This window comes from Anopheles marshallii, chromosome 2 (assembly GCF_943734725.1).
Source record: "Anopheles marshallii chromosome 2, idAnoMarsDA_429_01, whole genome shotgun sequence".
Classification (NCBI taxonomy): domain Eukaryota; kingdom Metazoa; phylum Arthropoda; class Insecta; order Diptera; family Culicidae; genus Anopheles; species Anopheles marshallii.
Window position 1 is genome coordinate 25021956 of NC_071326.1, and position 16911 is coordinate 25038866.

A 16911-nucleotide genomic window follows, 5' to 3' on the forward strand; every position below is an offset into this window, starting at 1 on the left:
ATAAAGTGTCAAAAAGAAGAGAATCTACATCCCGAATACAGATTTGTACACTTTCCAACTTTATTCGCAATGCTATCTTTTACTCCATACTGTTTTGCTGTTGCCTTCCTGCCCAGTTCTTCCAAGGGTTTCGCTACCAATACTGAATGGATTTATGCATTATTTCGCGACGCGAAAAACGATCACCTTAGTGCGAAACATAATGCGGAAAATAAGCGAATGATTGCGAAAAAATCACCATAAAAATATCCACAAAACGGCTCGGACCACCGTGCGGTGCGAGTGGCAATCGTGGCAAAACGAGGTGATTAAATTTACGATTCATTTCTGCCGATGTGCTGTGCGCTACGGGAGGCCTACGGGAACGAACCAGCCAAAGCGATGTCAAGAGGCTAGACTAAGAGGCCCGGTTCATAAACCTCGAGCATAGGTGCGTGGGGTTGGAGTTTGGGAGATTTGGCTGCGGCATAGCCGTTTGGCAAGGGACTAAGGGACGGAGAGAATAACAATTTGCTCAACAGGTTGTGTATCGATCAAATTTGTCGTTTTTATGAGCGGCTATGGGCCGCGATTTGATCTTCGTCAAACGATACAAGAGAAACAATGCACGATGCTCGAAGCTGTACACGGTAGATAATGAGAAGCAATTGAAGTTTGAGAGGAAGAATGTAATTTAAAGTACTCCAAGGATGTTATTATAATATCAACAATCACTTCACCTTACATGATTAATACTCCATCCTTCCAAACAAGTCGTTTAACTTTAGTTTCATTGTTAGTATGCCTTTCAACACTTCCCATTTCTGGCTGCCGGTTCCTCGCGGGGCATATCGCAATCGCGATTGAATCAACCACCATAAATGGCGCGATATGCGAATGCGGTTGAGTCGTTTTCTCCATGTTAATGTCATCCATTCACGCCATCCTGGGCAGGCGGTGGCACTATTGTTACGTTTCGCCCAAAATTCCAAGCTCCCACTAACCCGATGGGACGAAACTTCCTGATCGTGACAAGATTAGCATTCTCGAAGCACAATTCCGTACCGGGCACATTAACAGGGTTCGGGTGAAATCGTGTGTCCATTGAAGAGAAATTGCACTGTTAAGCGTTTGCCTTGCCGATCAAGCGTTTTAGCAGAAGTTAGATGGCGGGCTGAGGGTGTTAGGAGGTTTACCGTTAGCACATTCAAACTTATTCTACCTTGGTGGCAGGAGGAGCTTATAAACAAGTGGCAATCTTAATAAATGGATCTGGCCACCTGGAAACGGCCGCGGAAAACGGAAAGAAAGTAAACGGATGTGTTGTAAAGGGATTCGTTTTGCGGAAGGCGCACAAAGGCCAATCGCCGGAGGAAAAAGGGGCTGTTAGTTTTCTGGTAACATTGACCCAATTATGGCTCTACCTCCCCCCCAATTGTGGCACGTGTTGACGAACTTTTCGAACGTTGTTAGTTTATTGTTCTTGAACAATATGATAAATCAACTTTTGAGTTGTCATAATTGAGTACGATTTGAGCCACTGCTGTATATCTGTAACGAGGCAACAGGAAGGAAGTGCTGCTGTTTGGTGGTAGAAATCCTTAACCTTGAACTAAGGTGGCGTGCAAAGTCCCCCCCGCCAAAACAGGTACTTTTCTAACACTTTCGCTTCTTTTTCCCTGGGAAAAACCGGTTTCGTGTGGGTATAGGCGTGTCAAATACCATCATGATTACTAGCCATGTGATTAAGGTGGACCGCCAAAATTCAAATCCACTCATCGACTTCCGCTGACCGTGACGGTTACAACAATGTCGACAAACTTTGGCGTTAACGAGACACAGGACATGCGAAGAAGACGACAATGTTAACGATAAGAAATCGCTTCCATTGCTCGCTGTCATGTCGTGTTCGGTGCGGTCCCTGCGATAGATAGACCTATTCCGCCGAGAAACAATCCACCGAATGTCGCGTGAATGTCCGTCGCGGCAACGTGATGCATATATTCATGAGCTTTGATGCTTGAAGCTACTGGAAATCACCACCACCGAGCGCGCCATCCTAATGTAAACTTGACCTGCTTAGCTGCGATGTGGTGTGGTGTGTCGTTTCCGTCGTAATGCTCGCCCGGTCGCAGACTAATGCAAAACGGAGATGGGTTGCGGTCAGTAGACGTATGGAAACGGAAATGATGTTCGGTTCGTGCGCTAATGAATATCAACAAAACAAGCGACGGGTGCGCAGCCCGGAATGGAAATGGTGGCAGACCGCGATGAAAGTTGGGCAATGGAAAGCAATTCATTTGTTTCTCACCTTATCGCAACGGATTGTAATCATCGTGTTGCATAAGTGCTTTACACGTTTTCATCGCGAGCGATACGAAAGGTAAATAAGAAGTTCTCGGATTTGCCCGCGTATCAAGTTTCCGTCCGTGCTCGCACCATAACTCCAGACGTTTTAAGAAGAAAAGAAAGTAAGCAGCACCTTTAAGGTCGCGGTTTGATGATGGCGGCGACGCCGGTGTCCTTAACCCAGTTCTGCATGCCACTTGGACAATGTGATTATATTTCTGTGCTCACCGCGTTCGGCGCAAGTTCCATCGCTCGGTTGGGGCAGCCGGCTATGTTTAGACTTTTCCATCTTCTGCTACCGTACGTGTGGTGCGATTTGAGCGGTGGTGTGAGTGCAATAATAAGCGCCCGATGCTTCCGACAGGACGTAATAAGTTGCACGATCGTCATAAGTTTATGTGCATGACCCTCGGTGAAGAGTAATGATGATGCCGGCCGATGGCACACTTTTCGGCAATGGTACCCCTTTTTTTTGCTGGGGGGATAGTATGTTTGGTGATTAAAGTCGAGAAAGCTCACCTGACCCTCGCAAATTGTGTCTTGTGTGGGTTCGAGTGAAGTGTTGGTAGAGTCGAACCGGGCTGCTTTAGTGATGGCCGTAAATTAGAAGGCATGATTGAAGCGGTTATAATTTATGTTACTCAAGTTCGTAAAAAAGGTAATAGTTTGGGCATATGAGGATTTAATTACATCTGTACCATAGCTCAAGTCGCTCAAGTATTAAAAGGGCCAAGTTGAAGTTGATAAGGACACAGCTGATGTTAGAATATATTTCTTGCTAGATACAATTTAATTAGCTTTGTCGAACAACTAAAACTACAAGCTTTGCATTAAATGTCTAACTTATCAAACTAGTAAAAGACCGAGATGAAATTGAGAAGTTCCTTTCCGTAACAGGCTTCAGTCAGTTACGTATATTTCATACTAAATGTAAGTTATACAGCTTTTCGAGTAACTAAAAGTCTAAAAAAATGCACGTTACTTTAATTTACACTGTAGATTGCATTTTTAATTTATCCAACGTGGAAGTTCTGTTAGACATGAATATTTAAGTTGCAGTTCGTCTTACATTTCCACTTGCAATTGTGCAACCACATGAATTTACACGTAATGCTAAAAAAAACGTATTCAAAATGGCTTCAGGAAGGTGACGTGATGGAAAAATGAAAAATACCTAAATTAATTGTATCCTCGTTCCCGGCGTCGGTGGGACTGATGCGCCAGTGACATTTCCATGCTGACAAGTATCCGTACATCTGAAAGCAACCAAAGGCAACCGTTCCATGGCCATGGATGTAAGCATCAGCAAAACATCTACAAAAACACACACACCTCGTATAAAGTGTACCGTGCTTCGTGGTACAGGGTATAAAAACCGATCCAGACACGGACATCCCTTTCGTCAACCTGTCGCACTACCTTTGATACTATGTCTGGCGCAAAGGAATGAGCACCGCACAGATTGGCTGGCGAAAGAGAGTGAGCGCACGCGAAAGGACGGACGTGGTTGTGCTTGAAAGCTTGCTTTGAAAAACTAGACACATTTTCCCACAGCAAACGATACATTTATCACTGGCAACATTTCGGGCTGCATTCCAATTTTCCAGCACATACCGGTCGAACAAAAGGGAGACGAACATAGCGTACACGGGAGGGGGCTTAAGCGTTCGCGAGGCGCGTGATGCCGGTTAAATCGAATAAATCATGCCCCACTCGAGAGTGATTAATTTGTTTGCATTTAAAAAGCTGCTAATTTTCACACCTTCACGGGGTGCCTCAAAAATGTGTCCCGCATCCTGTTGGACGGTGGATTTCCCTTTTTCTTTTGATATGTGCCCGGTATAAATGGGACCGTGCACGAACCATGAAGATGGCCGTGAATGGGCATCGTCGGTTGTAACCGCCACCGGGAGGAAAGGAACTCACCCAACAAAAAAAAACGAGGGGAGCAGAGCTGGTCGGCGCGAGTTTAAGCGAGTAATTTTAATTTATTTCATCGTCTGCGCGTCAGTGAACGTTGTGAACATACACACCGAAAGGCTACGCTTGAATGCCGCAGTCTCGCATGGGGCCGAACATCGCTTTTCCGGCCGATTTGTAGATGTGCGCTCGGACTCCCCGGAGGGCGTCCTCAGCAGTCGTAAGCATTGCGTGGCAGTAGCCGGATGTGATGAGAAGGAAAGAAGAAATAAAAACACAAACTCCCCCCCGCCCCTCGGGTGCTGAGGAAGAGGACCTCCTTGTGCCATGTGGCTTTTCCTGGACGCAACGCGGGGCAGTCAAAAGGCTCTTAAACCGATAAACCTTCGTCTTATCAAGGATACACGGAATATAAATGGTGATTCATTTTGAGTTATGGTCACATTATTTGTTGCTCCGAACGAAACCGAACCGAACAGCAGAGGGCTGGACGGAGCAACAGTGGCTAGCCCGAGCGAGCTCTAGCTGCCAAGGGTGTTGGAGGTGTGGCGGGTCCTACTCGACGATGGGGTCATCCAAGGTATGGCGTTATCCTTGATTTTGCGGCATGTGAAACAGTTGCTGGCGATGGTCGATGCGATGCGTGGCAGGCATGACGCGTGCAAGGAAGGTCTTGTTTAATGGTTTCAGTGTTACCACGTGTAACCGTGAATTCAACCCATTCGGTCAAGGGAGGGCCCTCCGTATGGAGTGTCGGAAACAAAAAAAAAAAACAAAAACCCCGGCCAATGCTTACAATCGTACGTATTCGGGTTACAGACTGGTGAGAATCGACTCAGCGCGTTAGTATGTGAGTGTTTAGCTGACCATGGGCGAACAGTGGGACGAATGCCAACAAGGAGTACATAAAAGTGTTACTTTCAGGCTTGTTTAGCCAATATTACAATGAATTATTTTTTTTATAGGAGAGAGCATATTACACTTGTAAGATTAAAGTATTGGTTTCAATGCAGAGAAGAGGCAAAAAATATTTAAAAAGAGTATAAATTTTAAAATAATTTTTGACATACAATATCCTTACCAACGACAGTGTCTCGGCAGTGAGACCGCTAGCATATTACGCCTAACCCCTTGTTACTTGTTGTACGACCAAACCCAACGTCTCCGAGGGTGTTAAAGTAAATAAGAAATGCAATTATCCTTGAGCCGATACGGCAAACGAGCGAGTGGTTTGCTGTACCCACCCAATGATTGACCTCCACTAAAGGTTTGTGAAAGGGATTGGTCAGCGTAACACGCGCATCGAAGCGGGGCGACTATGTGTTTTGGGGGGGGGGGGGGGGGGGGGCATTGTTTTCAACACTTTCGTATCCTTCTCGACCAGGGGATCGACAAGCAATTTTTTCCTTGTCGCGGTATGCGCACGCGTTTGTGTGTGTGCGTGGTTGATCGTGATTCTAGTTTCAAGAGCAAACCATTTTACATGACGTGGTGGAAATCTTGGTGGAGCACTCAACGATCTGGACCACGGTGGCAGTTTAGTTTTAATCAGGACGCTGACCGGGTCGGGCCAACAGTCACAGCCCCAGCCCATTGGGAACGCGTGTGTACCAAAATGTGTGCGTAGTAATACCAATTGCTCTCGGTTGCGTGGACAGTTTTACGCTCGTTCGTACAGTTAATCCGACCGTACCGTTTATGTTCACGGCAAAAGTTTGCCCATCTCAGGGTTGGAATTGTGCATCATTGAATGAGCGGAACATAGAAGCAATCTGTGCAGCAGTTTGTGATGTTAAAAAGTGCACGGATCTCTATACGGATACATGCTGCATCGTCTGCATTACCTGGTACACTCTACAAAACGCAAATCATTAGTGACAGTTTTTGTGCAGGAAAATTTGGAAGCCTTTTGATGCTTTTCACCGAAACGAGTGATTAATTTGCAACTTCACAATCCGCCCCACAACTCCACAACATGTACCACAGTCCGCATCGCTTGTATCGGGTAAGTTTGACCAGAAACTGTTATGGTTACATGGGATAAAGCTTTCATAGAGTTTGTAATAGCCTGAAATTATGAATATTTTTTTGCAATAATCTGTACCGAAAAGATAATAATGCGTGTTAAAATACTGACGAAATGCGCGTGATGATCATTTCGTTTCAAGCCCCTGGAATCGTTGGAATCATGGCGGTAACAAGCTTATGAATAAATGCTGGCAATATCCCCAGCTGCAAACGTTCATCAAGCGTGCCGGAACCGCTTTTAACAGGCCTGTTTACATTTAATACCTATTTCAAATGAATTAATATCGGCAACATCAACGGTATCGCCTACTCTTCGTAGCTCTTTGTTAAAGTTTATGGAACAAAATTTTAATTTGTAGCTCCCGCAGTAATAGCGCTTGCGTGAGCTATTGTTCAATTCATAAGATTCTTCAATTTAAATGTCATTCCGAGGGCACTGTACATCCTACCTGGTGCAAACGGCAACCGTTCATCCATTTCATCCAAGTTTGGTGGAATTGAATCACATTTCCGGCAAGGTCTCGGGGAACCGTACCATAAATGTACCGTTTACGATACAAGGTAGCCATTAAACGGGATGCGTAGAGAAGGTGCAAGTGGAGAATTGAGCGGGAGCGGGGTTTTTTTTAAAGAAAAATGTCCTTCACCCGGTGTTGCGAGTGCTTCCTCCGCCTCGTCCAACATTGCGTGTAGAAACAAAATCAAATTTCCATCGTATATGATCGAGTGTAACTGTTCCCGGTAGGCAATAAAGACAAATCGACACCCGGCATCATCATTTGGCAATCTTTTACGATTACCTTTACGGCTTCTCACATCATGGGCATTGGTCGGGGGAAAAAAAACGCATCCACCCATCCGCACGGGAACCGGCGTCGGCGGTTTGCCCCCTGAACAACGCCGCTTCATTTACAACCCCATTGCCATTGTAACCGAGGGATGTGCGAGCCCGGATGGGTGTGTGGTTAAATGCATAAAAGTCGAAACCATTTATCAAAACCGGTAAAAAATTGAGGACGAAAACTCACACAAAAGAGGAGCAGCGGGTGGGGAGAGAAACACATCCTTGCACGCTTCAATTTACACCAACGCTTTCAAGTGGGAACGAATGAATCGGAACATTTTATTCTCATTGTCACTTCCGGTATGCGTGCGTGTGAGATTCATGAAGGTCCTCGCACGTAACGGTGTGAGGTGCCGGGTGTCTCTTTTGCGTTTTTGTTTTGCCTTGCCAATACTGCACAGCATTGGCTGGCTGCGGTGCGTTTACAGCGTTTGTTTTATGACCCATCCAACGATCTTCGGGGGGGTGGCCGCGAGAGGTCGAACCGTTCAAACCGTACCGGGGCCACCGGAACATGTTGCGTTTGTCATGCGATACGATGGGAATGTGTAAGAGTGTGCTGTGTTCACTCGAAGTGATTATAAAATTGTTATTTCTCCATCTCAGTATCAGCACGGGCTCTTATCGTCGCATTTCAATCGCAATGTGTGGCACATGATGAAATGTTTTTAAAGCTCTCCGGTAGAACATTGCTGGCATGAGATATTTGCATGTTTTTAATAGCGTTTTTGTTTTGTTTTCGCCTTTTTGCTACTGCTGTCCCTCGACTGGAACGCAGAATATAAAACAGACGAAACCTGGTTTTCATCCCCACAAACGCAGGGAGTGAGAGAACGAGAGAAGGATCACAAAATGATCTAACGTGAAGGGTATTATATTTGTTTTTGTTAGAATGTTAGGAAAAAAGGACCCCATCCGGTGGAAATTAAGCAATTATCATAGGAAACGAAGGATAGCGAGTGAAGGGTTTGGGATGTACAGTCGCCCGTACAGTCCCGTAGCTCAACCTCCCGTGACGAACGAAAAGCATCCTACTTTTTGCCATCAACGCCGCTGTGCTGAAACACTCAAACACACACGCCCAAGTAATGCAACATCGGAACCCTGGCAAAGAGGGAAATACTCGGAAGCTTAAAGCTTTCAACTGCTGGCTTAAATGTCTGCAATGAAGATAAGTGCTGCACGTTGGTCGTGTTTCTGGCCTGATGAAAAGGGTGACGAATATAATATGAATTTAACATTAAAGGAATTATTTCCAGCTCTGTTGCTATGAGGCCAGTAACAAACACAAAAAAGCAAACAGCAAATACCGCACTTGATCATATGTTTGAAGAGATTATTTATTAATGAAATTGGGCTTGCATTGAAATGGATGTTGTTCAACGTGCCAATTAGGGGGTTTCTGGTTTTGATTCTCTTTTTGCTGACTAATAAATAACCAACCATAGGATATTGGTTTAACTATCTTACATTAGTAGGAAATGTTATTTACTTACTTCACGCATCAGGCACTACAAACATTTTCCGTTTTGTTTTTCTCCAGCTGGAGAGTGTCTGACATTAGTCACTGTTTTATGGTATTGTAGGTGAGATGTCTTATCTTCAAGAAAGCTTTTATGTGATCAAGCCTTTTTAATCTTTTAAGGTATCACTTTACTTTCAGTTTCGTAGACATATTCAAGGATTTGACGAGTTACATTGTCTGGTACTGTACCATCAGAAAACTTCGTGCTTGTCATTTGGTGACTGAACTTTTTTTTCACGTACTGTACGGATAGAATATCCCATAGATTGTGTTTTAACCAAGATAGTTCACCCCGAGTTGTAATTATACCTAGCTACATCGTTGAAGACATCAAAACCTTACCTCGGATGGGGTGGCACTCGATGCTTTTAAAATAAATGAACTGACATGACATGGAGCGGTCTTCACCTCACAGGACATTTTCAAAATTCCATCTGGACCAATCCCCTGTATGCAGGACTGACTATCCAGCTATACGGGAAAATTAAATCAAAGAAAATCAGAAATGGTAGGCTGAGAGACCTCTTGAAGTTATTATGCCGCTAAGGAGGAAGTGGAGCAGACAATGACATGTTTCGTGCTTAAACCCCCGTTTTCTACCATTCTCCATTCTCCATTCTACCTTTAGTTTAGATATAAAGGAGAGGCAACCTCGTAAGTTTTGCAAAAAGCTTTCCGTTACAACGTATCAACCTTCACGAACTAAAAAGAGAATAGGTTTTGTTAGGGGAGATGGATGATTTTAAAACCAATGCCTTAGTTTAATGGTGATTATGAAATTATCAATTGCGTACTATCAGGCTTGCATACTTGAATAAAAATCATTTTATCTACCATTATTTTTTAACAATCAATTTATCAATTTTATTTTATCATTCAAATCTACCATAAAATTCGTAAAGTAGATTGCGATGAACAGCTCCATATATTCACTCTGATAGTTTTTCCTTGATACTAGATACTCATACAAGTGGTCATCACAAATAAATTTATGGTGGTTTAATATAGGTGAATTTTAAGTAGTTCCGATAAAACTCAAGAGCTCAAGAGCATATTAATTTAGCATCAACTATTGTATCACAATGCACAACTTTCGACAATGCCAATTAGGGCTTTTGAGTGTTGTAAAATTTTAATTAAAAAATCTTTAAACGTTTAATTTCGGCAACCTCTATCGACCATAGGGCCACCGGCAACCTCTACCGACCACCATTGGCTGTCATGGTGGCAAATAAAACAAAATATATGCTGTTCGAATACCTGCGAATTTATCGCACATATTCCACATAGTAAATGTGCACAACCGACAAGAGGTGATTCATAAAGGCGTGCACTCAGTAAAGCCTCTTTTCAATTTTAATTAAGTAGGTTAATATTTCAACAAACACTCAAAACTGCAACCTCAAACACGTGAAATTAATGATCCGCTTACGAATCGATAAAATAATCTCCTTTTGTTGGAAAACAATATACGCTCATTAAGACAAAGCGATTTATATTGGAAAAAAACGCTGTCTACATTAATTCTGTTCAGTTGTCGTTAAACTGCTTCCATGTGCATGAAATTTAAAGCTCTTCACCATAATGTGCCTGGACATCTGCTTACATTCTATCGATAACCGTTGATGAAGGTTTTTCATCTCACCAATTCGTTTCCATCTCGCCATTGGCCGGAAGCATCGCATATATCGATTGAGATTCCAACCCAGTCAGCTGTCACATCCGCTTTTGTGGCATACTGGTAAAGGACATCAGAAATCACTTCTACTCACCAACACAACAAAAAAAATCAATCCCTCTAACCCAGAATACCGTTTCTGGCACTTGGAATGTTACGGGTAAAGCTCAGGCAAAGCTTTTTTATGAAAATGGACGTGTGGGGGACATTTTTCGCTTTCAACTGAACCTTGACCAGTGTGCGGTGCAGGACGAAGTATGGACGAAAGGCAATGGAAAAACGCTCCAACCTGTTTGATTTATGACTGTGAGCGGAAATGCTCGTGATAAAATGCTGGCGGGCAGATGTGGTTGTGTTGTGAGATAACGTAGTAATAATAGATCGTTGGCACGGTCAGCCTGCAGCCTGGGTGGAGCGGGTTGGTCGGAATCGGAATGAATGAACGATTGCATCCCCGACCACAACTGACTGGCTCAATTGTGCACGGTTAACCTTGAATTCGACGATCTGTAGAGGATATTCGGTGAAGCTGTTGCTTCACTCCCACATACAAAAAACTGCCACCGATACCTGTCAGTGGGACACGTTTGGGCTGACCAGGGTTCATCGATAGTGTGTGCTGTATTTTTTGTTATTTAGATCGGCGAACGATTGTGGCAAACGATTCGCACTAATCGGGTAGCATTCCACTGGTACTCACTGGTCTGGCTAATTCCTGCTGACGAGATGGAAATTCTCAGCATCTCGTTTTTCTATCATTCGATTCCGTTTAAAGCTGGTCCACCTTTGAACCTTGCGGGCTACAAAGGCTACCTTCAACCAGGAGGAACACTCCACCTCGTACCACGTCGATTGATGTTGAATCCGGAACATTCCTCCGGGCATGCGTTTCAGTCATTGGATTCGTTAGCATCGTATGTGTCCAGCCGTACAACAAACGGTAGAATTGCTGCATGGCGAACGAGCACGAACTCACGTGGCCTCGCGGTACCGTGTTTGCTGACGCCTACGGGAAAAGCTTTGCCGAAGCATTTAAGACGCTCAGTGACCGATAGCACGAGACGTGGAAATTGATGCATCGTGCGTGAGATCATCGTACAACGTGACGTTTGGTTCGTTTGGTTGGCTTTGCCGTGTTAATCACTATTTTCTTTCACTATACTGCTCGTGAGTTGGCTGTGTGCATGTTCAATGCATTAAAACCTAAGTGGACTTAAGAGAGATGAAACGGTGGTCTTAGACAACGGTAACGGCATTCGACTGAATCACCCTGAACACAATGACACAACAACCCGGTCCCAGTGGACGGTGATCGCTATCGTGGAGTTTTGGGTTTGGTGAAGGGAAAATTTAACCATAATAACAAGGATGACCTTCCGTGGACGTGCCGTGTGAACGTAACGTGGTACACCATTCATCTTTTCTGCCTAACGAGTCGGTACGGTATTACCTTCCCGGCTTGATCTAGGACTCGCATGTGACAGCATAATTGACCTTCGCACCCGAAGCCAGAATCAAAGCGTCAGCCCAGTGTCTAGGTTATTCTTTTAACTGACCCAACATTATAAAGATGATAATCATGCGCGAAGGTGTTCCACCTTCGTTACTACCGCCTTATACAACCCCGTTCAACTCCGGGATGGTCCGTTTTTCAGGAAAGGAATTTTCTCGCGCCGTTCGAGAACCGGGCAGGAAGCAGCAAATCACACACCCTCACCGGGCAACCTCCGGGCAGCGTAAGATGGAAGGAAATAAAATGATGAACGGAAACATTCAAATTACCTCTCCAACCCCAGGGTGCTTGCCCGTGCAATCCACCCGACGGCACCTACTGGTTTTGGGTGTGCAGGCGAACGTAAACCCCGGGCACGGAAGGGAAACCCCGGTCAATTATGTTTTCCTGCCATGCCAGATGCCAACGACGCTCGGACCACATCCGTGTCGGCATTTTATGGGGTACGCCCGATGGTACGACGATGTGTAGGGAATTGGGTCAATGCTACACCGAACGGTTAGCTGGGAGATGGGACCGACGGCATAGGGCCGGACAGGGAGTTTGACCTAATGGTGGTAATGGTGTCGAAATGAATCACGAGGGCGTTTGGGTGGCGTTGCTCACCTAATGAAGCGTAGTCCTTGAATGGGTCCATAAAAATATATCATTCCAGCATCGTGGATAAGAGCATCGGGCTAAGTAATTTACAAAAATTCAACTTTCGGATGAGTGGGGTCAAAACGTTTAGCAAAAGTATGTTTAGCTGAAATTTGTAAGTACGCATCTTGCATCCTTATCGTTACGACATCGTTACAAGATCATCGTGCGCGCATCTGGAAGATTTTGAGAGTTCATCGTTTTGTTTCGAGGGGTATGTCGTCAAGCATCGTCCTATCACCATCGTCATCATCATCTTCGCTGAGTGATGAATGATGTTGGCTGGCCTTGACATTTTTGCAAGGAGACCGTTGTACGTCCGCTCTCCACCAATATGGTCAACCGGACGCCGGCCGGTATGCCTGCGTCGGGATCGATTTTTAGGTTAAAAATCAAACAAGTGGACCCAGTGACGTGCCGGCGTCTGGTAGGTATTGGGCAACATTTATAAAACCGACCCAGCGTCCCACCAGCCGGAAGTGGATTAGGGTCTTTGCCATTTTGCTGGGGCAGCAGTGCTTCACTGCAGCGGAATCCCATTCATCATCGGTGTGACACTGTGCGCGCCGAACGGGAAAAAAAACAGATAGAAACCCCTTTTCCTGGGAGGTGGAATGGTCCCGATGGGCAAATGGGGGACCTGTGGGGTAAGGCAAATATTTTGCTGAAATGAAAAATTGTGGTGATTAATCATTTTATTGCAGGGTTTGGTTACGAGATCCGCCCCCCAGAGCGACCGCTTTGGTGTAGGGAGCGTGGTAAGCTTTTCGCAATCGGGTGTATAGCATTACGCATATATTGGATGGCTATTTAAGTTAAGTTGAATTTTTGGTAAAGTTTCCTTGTAGGAAGGATTCGCTGTGAATTCTTGAAAATATAAAAAAAATTCTTGCTTTATTGTCTTTTGTCGTAGTACTTATATTTATAAAATAGTTACCCATTAATTTCGCTTAATAGTACTCCAAATGTTGTACATATTTCAAGGCGGATTGCTTCTCTTTTCCAATTTAAATACGTCCGCTTCATGCCGATTACGACGGTGGAACGAGAAATAAGTTTATTATGCTGGAAATTTAGCAAACTCCGGCTCGCCGAAAACTCTGTTTAACATTCCAGTGCTCATCGTTGGCTTTTCTGGAATTAGCGTTTATGCGGACACCATATTCCGTGTCGGTACCGGCTCGTTGAGTAACTAACCCGGGCTAACTTCCGTGTCGCACTACAGCCCACTCCTTTTCCCCCGGTACCCTTCCCTATTGTATCATCCAATGAGACGTATCTAACCTTGGCACGTTTTGCTAGCTATCATTTTCGGCGTAAACGATTTACAAGGCCATCATTAGCACGTTCCGAGATTCACGAGCCACTGTGTCGTTGCAAGCCGAACAGGCACGGCTGGTGGGGGGACAGAAAAGAAACCGGCAAAAGCGGGTGTTCCTCCTCAGCCCTGTAGATAATAGGAGAAAAATTACTTCCAAAATCGAAGCGACCAAATTTATTCCACCTTTCCCGTTGGGAGGTGTTTCTATTATTTCGTTTATTTTTGCTGCTTTTTTCAATCAACGACAAAACGGCACCTTTTTTCGTTCGTTGTTGCGATGAGTGGCGCTGGAATGGGTAAACGATTGGAAAGAAGGTAGCGAAATATAAATGGGCAACATTATTGAAACTATTGGCACCTAGCTGACAGGTTATTTGTCGAGACCTGGGGATGTCGAGCCGTTAGCAGGTGAAATAGCGATGTTCTATTTAATAAATATTTTCTCATCATTGAAGATGAATTTAGCTTAAGTGATTAGATACGTGTGATTGGCTGGAAGATTGTACAGTAGGTTATATAAAGTTATTCTTTTCATATAAGAAGATTGTTCCCTTGAGCACCGAATGCTATGAAGCGAGTTACGTTTCATTGTCGTAATGTATAAAACGGAAGCTCACATTGGATTAAATTTCACAACCATCGTTTATTGTTTCCCCTAGCACTGGGCATTACTTCTTCGAGCTAGCATTACTGGCAGTTAGCACAAACTGGTGGTCAGATCGGAAACACTCACCACCAATGGCGTGGTTTCCGCTGTTTCCTGCCACCAAACCTGTCCGTATCCGTTCTGGCATTCGTTCGACCTCAACCTGAATCTGGCATCGAAGGACCAAGGTGGACCCACCTTTCGTTTCGAGTTCCGAAAGCCGGGAAAGCTGCCCAACTACCGCAGGGGTGAATCGAACTATCTCAACCCGACCGTAACCCGTACATGTGTACCGTACCGGGTTTCGGGGTTGCCCAATTCCTGGGCAACAGTACAACGACACTGTTGAATCTCTGCGATCGGATATTTATTTTATCGTTCGTTAAACATTGGACTTCATTGGATGGCAGTGGTGAATAATTTTGGTAAAAGCACAATGTCCCAAGGCAAACGCTTACTCCGGAAGGACACCAGGCGACTGTCCTGGCGGTGCTAGGCGTGCACCTACGATTTGACCGAGTGGTCAGCGGTGGATGTGTTGTTTGTGGGAACTCGGCTCGAGCCTGAGAAAGGGGAGATTAATGTACAGCCTTGTAACATATTTCATTGGTACAGCGGGATCCAGCAGAGTGTTCGGAACCGTCACGATTGCGAAGGCATTCGAAGTCGGTACGGTTGAATGGTTGGCATGCAGTTCAGGTTCATCCAACTGAAATATGTATCAAATGCAGGCATGCAGATAGATGCATCCAAACACTGTGATGGGTAAAAGATTGGCCGAGCAAAAAACTGCTGCTGCTTGTGGTGGTTTTGGTGGGATTTTTCGTCTGTGGAAGAGCTTTCCTACCAACAAAACGCTGTATCATGATGGCTTTGTCTGTATCGCATGATGTAGCCACTGCTTTACCACTTAAGCACATAGAACCATGAAATTGCACACTTAAATTCACCTGAAATCAATGAGAAAGGTTTTAAGTGAATATAGATTGTTTGCCGAACGGAAAGCTTTTATTGCTTCTAAAATAGTGGCGATCAACTGTTATCAATGTGGTACAATAAAACGATTGTACAGTGCAGTCGTAAAAAGCCATTTCAATCACTACCAGAAAATTACTGGTTTCCTCCACCCGTGCCAGTTAACCGTGGAATGCAAAATTGCACCAAACACATGGTCACACCTCATTGGAGGCGGTTGCAAGTACGTTTGACCGTACGCAATGGTTCGGAAAGCAATTAAAAGTAACAATTGATAATCATTATTGTTTGGCAGTTTTCTCATGATACTGTCGGCGGTGAGGTGGACGAATGAATCGTAAATGCAGTCAGAAACTGTGAATGTAGTCAGATACAGCGTGGTTGGTTCGTGGTACACGATTAAGTGCTATAGCAATGGATGAGTTCGATGAATGCGTAATGTGCCGGGTGCATTTGGTGGTGTTCGTGTGAATCGTCAAGGACATCTGCAAATGAATTCCATTATTATTTCCACCATAACCATGGTCACATTATTCCTAGCAGATCTACCGAACGTAAAAACGTACTGATGGCCGTTTTTCATACAAACTGAATATAAAACTACGTTGAAGAAAATAGTGGAATTCGGCTGTATATACATTTTAGTTCTAAAAAGAGAAATTACATTTAATTTACATGGCACACTGGGATGGGGAAATATGCTGTCAAGTGTTTGAAGCTTCCACAGCAACGCGATCAATTTGTTGAAGCTGTGTTGACAGAAATTGCTCAAAACATTCACAGAATTTTATAGATTATTATCCTTTTCATAGACTTGAAAATCATTTTTCAATCGCTCAATATGAAGGATATATGTTATGTAGATTGCGAAAGAGTTATAATTTACCCTGGATACTGAAGAATCTTTCACGATTTGTGCAGTCGGCAATTTGCATGACATAGTATAGCCGTTGGAGGATACATTTTACAAGAATAAACTCTTTCGAGTGCTGTTGCGATACTGTTCCTTGTTGGTCATAGATGTCCTGTCGAACAGTGTCGAAGATTTCCATGTGCTTACATTCATAGCAAACGCAGTTGATGTTATCATTAAATAAACGCCACAACTTCATCTTTTCGCAGAATATTACTACTACTAAGGCTGTTGTTCTTAGAATTCGTATGGGTTTTGAACCCGATAGATGTCGATAATCGTTTAATTGCTGTATTTATTTGTTAATGTTACAAGGACAATAATAAAATCAGTTGATAGTCTTCTCTGTTTTGAGCTAAATCAGATTGATCTTCCCATGTATTTTAAGATATATTAGAAATTTCCATCTCCAGAGGCTCATTTCCACACTGAAATAGAGCTGTTCCAAAATTATACATATTTCTGATTTGTTTCGCCCAAGTGAGCGGTCTTTACAATTTCTTTATATTTGAAAGACAAATATTTTGTTAGATAATATGAGCAATATATTTTCCTTACTTAAAAAAAAAAACGCAAGAACA